Genomic DNA, 8848 nt, shown 5'->3' with positions numbered 1-8848 from the left:
ACACTGAGAACAAAGAGAAAATTGTATAAGTTTCCAGAGAGGTAAAAATAGGTCAGGTACAAAGGATGAGGAATCAGATGATTTAAAAATTTTCAACACTGGCCAGACATGGTGTCTCATGACTGTAATCCCAGCACTTTGAGAGGCCAAGGTGCACTCTGGGAGGCCAAGGTGTACTTTGGGAGGCCAAGGCAGGCAAATCACCTTATGTCAGTAGTTTGAGACCAGCCTGACCAACATGGAGAAACCCCGTCTCTACTAAAAACACAAAATTATCCAGGCATGGTGGTGCCTGCCTGTAATCCCAGCTACTGGGGAGGCTGAGGCAGGAGAATTGCTTGAACCCAGGAGGTAAAGGTTGCAATGAGCTGAGATCATGCCATTGCACTCCACTCTGGGCAACAAGAGCGAAACTCCATCTCAAATAAAAAAAAAAAATCAACTCCACCACTATGAAGCAGAAGGCAATGAATTACGGAGTTCTGATTTGAAAATTCTAAAAGAAAATGATTTCTGATATACATTGTTATTTCCACATAGACTAAAATCAAATGTACAAGGAGAAAACATACATTTCTCAGAAATATGACAACTCTGAAATTTTGTCTCCCTGTGAAACTTTTCTCAAGAAACTACTAGAGATTTCTTCCTACCAGAAGGAAGAAGTAAACCAAGAAAGACAAAGATTCTGAAAAGCAGAAAATAAGAGACACAACAAAAGAGAAATAAATTCTTAAAAGCGTAGTGAATGAAATTCCTAGGATGAGACAATTGAATCAGGCCTAGAGGGCAACCAGTCAAGACTGTTGCAGAGAAGCAGCCTACAAGAGAGTGTTCTTCAAGGAGGGAGCATTTATAGAACAATTGATGTGAATAAAAGTCTTGATATGAGATTTAAAAAACTAGTAAAGAATTTTCAACTGAGTTAGCACAGGTTAAAATAAAATTAAATGGGAATTGAACAACAAAATTATAACAGCTATTTCTCAGCAACTCATGGATTATCATAATATAAATTTATAATAGAAATTAATGGTACTGCAAATATTACAGATTAAATTTTTGGGTAGCAGGAAAAGTGATATTGCAATAGGAGTTCATAGACAAATGTTTCTACAACTTGAAAATTAATGTACTAGATATTTAAAGAAAGAATTAGAAAAGAAACAACAGAATCAATACTGAAAAACTAACGTGAGGGGAAAATGATGTAGAGAAAATTGGTAAAACATACAAAGCCAACCTCTGGTTGTTGGAAAAATGTAATAAATGGTGCAAACCTCAGGCAAGGTTAGAAAAAAAGAGAAAAGCACAAATAAAATGAAGAATTTAAAAAATACATAAGCATAGATACAGTAGAGATTAAGAAGCTAATAAGGAAATATGATTAAAACTTTATGATACAAATTTGAAAACTTAGACCAAATAGAATTTTATAAATTTATAGCTTAGTAAAATTGATACAAGAAGGCATATGTAATCTGAATTGTCTCATACATGTTCAGGGAAATAAAAGATTGTTCCTAGAGATAAAACACTAGGCTCAGATTTTTTCCCCAGGAAGAGCATTTCAATATATATGAAGAATTCTATAGAATAAAAAAGGGAAAATCCTAAACTCATTGTGTGAGGCAAGCAGAACTTTGATGCCAACAAGACATAAACTGAGTGGATAAAAAGATATGAAAACTAAAGTCCATTCTCATTCATGAAGCAAATGGTAAAATCCCAAATGTAACAAGATTTATGTGGATTCTCTGAGGGTTAGAAGGAAATTTCCTTCTGCCAGATCCTACTACTCTGGGACAACCCACACACGAATTTATGTTTTGAGATTTTCTGTAATACCCATGCAATATGGAACTGGCTTGACAGTCTATGTGATAGCCAGCCTGTGGCCATGACTTCTCAGGGACACAAATTTTTTCTGTTTGCCTCCTTGTTCTGCTCAGCTCCAACAGAACTTTGACCAAAGTTCCTTGAGTTTGGAAAGAGGAAAGGGTTTGCTTCTGTTTCACCCTTACTGTGAAGATACAGTCCTGTGGAATCCAGATCCACTGGAGAGAGTCAGCTATTAAACTCTTTTCATAAGTAGTCCCTAGGCCTTGACTAGAGTCTTTCTTGAGATATGAGGCTAATAGTTCCTTCTTGGTCCACCACTTTTTGATATAATTAATGTTTCTTCTATTCAGAATTTTTAATCGTTTGGGAAGTGACATGGTTTGGTGTGTCTCCATTCAAATCTCAGCTTCAATTGTATCTCCCAGAATTCCCACATGTTGCAGGTGGGACCTAGAGGGAGGTAATTGAACGATGGGGGTTGGTCTTTCTCGTGCTGTTCTTGTGATAGTGAAGAAGTCTCACGAGATCTGATGGGTTTTTCAGGGGTTTCCGCTTTAGGTTCTTCTTCATTCTCTCTTGGCATTGCCATGTAAGAAGTGCCTTTATTCGTATACCATGATTCTCAGGCCTCCCCAGCCACGTGGAACTGTAAGTCCAATTAAACCTCCTTTTATTCCCAGTTTCAGGTATGTCTTTATCAGCAGCATTAAAATGAACTAATACAGGAGGGTTGGTCCAAATAACTTTGGCTTCCATTATAGAAGGTAGAAGTTGGTGAAATGTTTAATCTTTTCTGTGGCAAACTTTTGCAGTGGGTATTATTTTTCTAATTTTTTTGTTGTTGTTGTTTTATTCACTTTTGTTTCTCACAGGGTACTCTTGCTCTGTAGCCAAGGCTGGAGTGCAGTGGCAGGATCTCTGCTCAACACAGCCTCCGCCTCCCAGGTTTAGCCTCTCCAGTAGCTGGGATTACAAGCATGCATCACCACACCCAGCTAATGTTTTGTATTTTTAGTAGAGGCCTGGCTACACCATGTTGGCCAGGCTGGTCTCCAACTCCTGAAGTCAGGTGATCTGCCCATCTCAGCCTTCCAAAGTCCAACATGCTGGGAATACAGGCGTGAGCCACCATGCCCAGCCAACTACAGTATTTTTTACCTAAGCGAGTGGACAAGTGGAGTTGTCTTTTTTTTTTTTTTCTTTTTTGAGACAGGGTCTCGCTGTGTCATCCAGGCTGGAGTGCAGTAGTGAGATCTTGGCTTACTGCAACCTCTGCCTCCCAGGTTCAGGCGGTTCTCCTGCCTCAGCCTCCCAAGCAGCTGGGACTACAGGAATGTGCCACTAGGCCTGGCTAAGTTTTATATTTTTGGTAGAGACAAGTGTTTGCCGTGTTGCCGAGGCTGTTCTCAAACTCCTGACCTCAAGTGACCCACCAACCTCGGCCTCCCAAAATGTGGAAATTACAGGCAAGAGCCACCATGCCCGGCCTGGAGTTGTGGTTTTTTGACATAAAAAGAAATCTGTGCAGGAGAAAGCTTGGTTTGTGGGAGCCTCTGAGCTCAGTTTGGCCCAAAGGTTTGGTATACCTATTATTAGTGAAGGTATGTTGTTAATATACAATATGTTCATTTACATAGCATAGGTATATGCTCATCAGATATTTTCAGGTAAAAAAATAGACATTCCAGTAGTTGGAGCCATTACAGCAATCTCCACTGGGGGATTTAACAGTCAGATTCCAGTTGTGGGCAACAGTGATTAACATAATGGTTATTAATGAGAAGAGATTTTGAGATGTCTACCCATGTTTAGATGTCAGTGTCTTGAAGGGATGGGTTTGGCACATTATTAAGAAAGAGTGCATTTGACTGGATACTAAGAAAAACATTGAATTTTTTTTCTTGCCTCTATAACATGAAAGGACAATTAGAGATATAGAAACAATGGAACATTTCACAGTATGACTTGACATTTCACTGAACTTTTATCCTTTTAACTATGTACAAAGTTTACTACATATGCAAAGGTAGGACTGCTATAGGAAGAAAGAGGTGGAGTTAGAGGTCACAATCCACAGCAAGATGAAAGTCTTTTGTGGATCGCACCCTGAGAGTTGAATTAGAGTGAGAATTAACTTTCAGACTGACAAAAGAGAACAAGGAGAATGAAGCTATCAGTAGTTAACAGTATTGGATTAATTGAAATGAATGTTGACAGAGTTTTTTTGGCTTTCCATCAAATTGAGTACAGAAACAGTAACTGCTTATCCAATTTCACACATATACAATTGTGGATTAATTAAAAGATTACACAACCCATATATTATGGGTATCTCATATAAATATATATGTACAAGGGCAAACTTACAGTGTGCAAATATGTGTCTGTATCTAGATATATATAATTCCATTGACCAACAGTCAGAAAGTTAGAAATTATTCTCCCATTTTACCATTCCCTTTCCAACAATTTTGTCACAAATATAATTTTTCTTTATGTTTGAAGCCTATTCTCTGGAGGCATGTAATGTATGGATACAGTAAAGCCCTGAGATATCACAAAGTTGGTGTCAGAGAAAACAACTACACTGGTGTTATAAAAGATTAATCGTGAGGAGAAAGTTATACTTCACCTTACTACAATTACAGTTGTATGACTTCATCAAAAGCTGAAATCATTCAATATACTTTCTTTTTAATGTTTTATTTAAAATAGTTAATTTCAACAGGATTACTCAAGGAAAATATTGGTATTCATAATCAATAATGTTGAAAAATTCCCTTTAATTGTTGATTATTTAAAATGTAAGTAAAATACTAAAAAGTACGTATAATATAATTTCATGAAGCATTCTTTATGGTTTTCATAAAATTAATAGTCTCAATGGAATATTTTGAGACTGAGAAAGTTCCATATATCATTTTATTGTACTTTCACTTTATTACTTGCTTGCATGTCATAACTGATGGAAATAAAAATATGTATATTTACACATATGAAAAACATGGATTTTTGTTTATGTTTTCTAGTGAGACAAAGTTACCAATAATTTTATCTATATAGGAAAATTTTTACAAACCCAAAGTTCTTAACTTTCTTTTCTTTTGAAGTTTTATATTTCAGTCTAGGTATGAAATGGAATTGGCTGTGATCATTCTTTGATTTCACTGTTATTTGTGAGTTTCTGATACAGTGTTCGGAATGTATAGACTTTAAAGCTTTTCTTCTTCTTCATCTCCCTTTGGACCTGTATATGTGATTTCTGCAGTAATGTGCACTGTTATCTGACATATGGTTGCTGAAAGATACAAGCGTAAATAGAATTCTTAGTTTCAGTGAATCTTTAGGAACAGAGAAGTAAAAGTGAAAGATAATTATGGTATGAATGTAAGTAAGCAGTTTATCACAGAGGTACAATAAGGGTGAAAATAAATTTAAAAACACATGCCTCATCCAAAACATGAGGTAGTAAAAATGAAAAAATTAGGTTGGCATAAACAACAGTTTAAAAGTTATGATCATTTCTGATGACAGCAAGTAGCTCAGAAACCATGAGGAAGTCCTGCAAATCTACATGTTGGATTGGCAAGTCAGGATGGGAAGCCTGGGTCTGGAGGAGGGTGCTAAGGTCCTGGTCAGGTTGAGGTTCTCCTGGGGCTCAGCGGTGTCTCAGTGCGAGAGCTGGGAATTGGAAACGCATGCCTCACCCCAGCTACAAGGCCACATCAGCCCACCTAGATGAAATTATCCCTTGACTGTCCTCTTTCTCCCTCTTGGACAGGCAGGTGAAGGAACTCAACTATCCTGAGTACAAGTGTCAGGAAGAAGTTTGCCTTTCATCACAATGTTTACTTCCGCAATGAAGTGATCAGTAAGGAGTATTGCATTGGTATCCTCAATGAGGAGTGCCTCCCGGCATGTTAGAGGGGACAATATGCAGGAAGCTGTGCCTGGCGTGAGCCTTGCTGACTCCTCTCTCTCCAGGATACAGGGCAACTGGCTCCACTGCAGTCCAGTGGTTCTAGGGTCATGCAGGTGAAGGCCCCACTTCCCCGCAGGTCACTGCCTAACTGAACTTCTTCAGCTGGTTGGCTGACTCTGACTGCCCAGTGTACGGCACGAGTGCTGAGGTGGGGCAGCTATGGGGCATCATGGCAAAGGACCTTGTTGGACATTCCTTGGCATCGGAGGAATTGGCTTTGAACCAGAACCTGACCTGTCATGACCAATTTGCCCAGTCCCCCAGATCATCAGCCAGGGCCTGTGGCTCAATATTCTGCAGCACTGCTCAAGGGAGTTAGGCCCTCAGAGAGGGAACAGAGAAGAGGCCAGGGAAGCAGCCCAGGGCCGGGGGTTGAGAGGCCTGTGGGTCCTGGAGGTAGGACACACATAGGGAAGCCAAGGCTTAAGGAGGAGACTGCAGTAAGCAAACTTAGGCCATCATGGGCTGGTGGAGAAAGGCCCATCAGGGAACTGTAGTACCCACATTTCAGGATGGGGGAACCATAATCTGCTTAATAGACATAAGTAGCTAAGGTAAATGGGTGAGAAGCCAGGATCAAGAGACAGCTGCCTCATCAGCCCTTGCTAGCTCCCTTCCTTGTCCTGAGACTTGCTACTTACTACCTGGGGTTCAGCTTGGACTCAACCAGGGCTCTCTCACCCTCCACACAGATGTCCACCTGAGGCCTCTCTAGGTCTGCATCCTCCCAGAATGACTCTCCCAGGGCTGCCAAGTTCCATTTGGATGATGCCAGTCTCCTCTGACATGCTCGTTTCCCTCTGCCATCCTCATTCAGCCAGCAACTCCCTACCCCTAAAAAAGACAGGCCAAACTCAGCAACTCTTCACCCCCCAAAAAGACAGGGAATCTGGAGGACCACAGAGGGCTCACAGGGGAGGAAATGTGAAGAGACGGCAAAAAGGAAGGGGACCTTCCAAGTGCTTCCAGGAAGGCAATCTGGCTGGACATTAAGGCGCACCTCACTATTGGTGAGGACACCCAGTGTCTCTTGGCCCTGAGCATGTGCATACACACACATTGTCTAAATGGCACTGACATCAGTACTACCTAAGTGATCTTCAGATTCTATACAACCCCTGTAAAAATATCAATGACCCATTCTTAGAAAAACAATCTGAGAATCCTAAATTTGCTATGAAATGGCAGAAGATCCTGAAAACCCAGAGCAATCCAGTAAAAAGCACAAAGCTGGAGGCATCACACTGCCTAACTTCATGATATACTACAAAGCTTTACGTACCCAAATAGAATAGCACTGGCAGAAAAGGGAAGACTCGAGCTTATGAGAAACAATAGGAGCCCAGAACTAAGTCACTGCATTTGCAGCTCACAGCCTTTTCCCAAAGAAGCAAGAATACCCAGTGCAAAATCTAGTATCTTCTATAAACTAGGTTGAGGAAAACCTGAGTATCCACATAAAGGATTTTACAAGTGGATTATTTCTCACCAAACTCCAATATCAGACTTGAAATGATAAAAATACCAGGAGAAATCACAAGAAAGAAGCTCCACAGCAACCCTGTGGGCAATGATGGTCTCAAAGTGACTGCGAGAGCACAGTAAACACCATCAAAAATAGAGAACGGAATCATATCAAACTAAAGTGCTTCCACACACCACAGAAAACTAAACAGACAGGGACATCCTACAGGATGGGAGCAATGATTGGATCACCATGCATCTGCTAACTGGTGAATATTCACAATACATAAGGAACTCCCAACAAATCAATAGCATGAAAACCAATGGGCTAAGGCTGTGAATACTCATTTGTAAAACGAAGACATACAGTTGCCCAGAAGACACACTAAAAAGTCCTAATCCCTCAGGAAAATGCAAATCAAAAACAGAATGAGATTTCTTCTCATTTCAGTCAGAATGCCTATTATCCAAAAGACAAAACAAACAAACAAACAAACAAAAATGCTCATTTCCAGTGAGGATGCAGAGAAAAGGAAATCATTGCTCACTTTTGGTGAGAATGTAAATTAGTGCAGGCATTACAGGAAGCTTTATGGCTTTTATTTAAGTATAAACAGTATTCAGAAATCTACAAGTAGAACCACCCACTATATGATCCAGCAAATCAGAATTCCGGGGCACACCCACAAATACACATATCAGTATGTTGAAGCCGTGTGTGCACCCATGCAATTATTGCTGCACTCTTTACATTTATGCTATAGCCAAAATACAGAAGCAACCTGAGAGTCCCTTGATTGATGAGTGGATTAAAAAAATGGGGGCAAAAACACGTATGCACAATGGAAAAATGCACTGCCATAATAAAAAAGGAAATCCTGCCAGTTGTGACAATGTGTGTGAATATGCTGAATGTGTGCATGCCATTTTGTTAAGTGACATAAGCCATGTATCAGAAAGGCAAATAGCACATGACCTCATCCTTATATGAAATATAAAAAGCAGACCTCACAGAGGTAGTGACTCCAATGGTTGGGGTGAAGAGGGTGCACTGGGGAGATGCTGTATCAAAAATACATATTTCTAGTTAGAAAGGAGGAATAGGTTAAAAACATTTTCTTGAGCATGCTGACTATAACTAGTGATAATATATTATTTCTCTAAAAAATTCGAAGACAGTGCTTGTCACGTTTTCTCACAACAAAAATGACAAGTATGTGAGGTCATGCATATGTTGATTAGCTGAATGCATCCACTGCATAATGTATATGACCTTTGGAACATCACCCCCGTAAGTTATAAATATGTATCTTTTCATATGCCATTTTAAAAAATTAACAATTTTTAAAATTCCTGAAGAGAATAAATGTCAATAAAGTATTTTATTATAAAGCAGTGCTTTTCTTTTCTATCAAAGTCTTTTTCATGATACAGGAAAGAATGCGACGTCGTTTGGTAAGTTAAGAAAAAAATATACATGTGTACGTGTATATACATATATATGAAAATCCCAGTGAAGGCCGATGATGAGTTGAAAGATAGAAATTACAGGCGCGGAGA

Source organism: Pan paniscus, chromosome Y (genome assembly GCF_029289425.2).
Source record: "Pan paniscus chromosome Y, NHGRI_mPanPan1-v2.0_pri, whole genome shotgun sequence".
Lineage (NCBI taxonomy): Eukaryota > Metazoa > Chordata > Mammalia > Primates > Hominidae > Pan > Pan paniscus.
Note: the sequence above shows the minus strand (reverse complement) of the source record.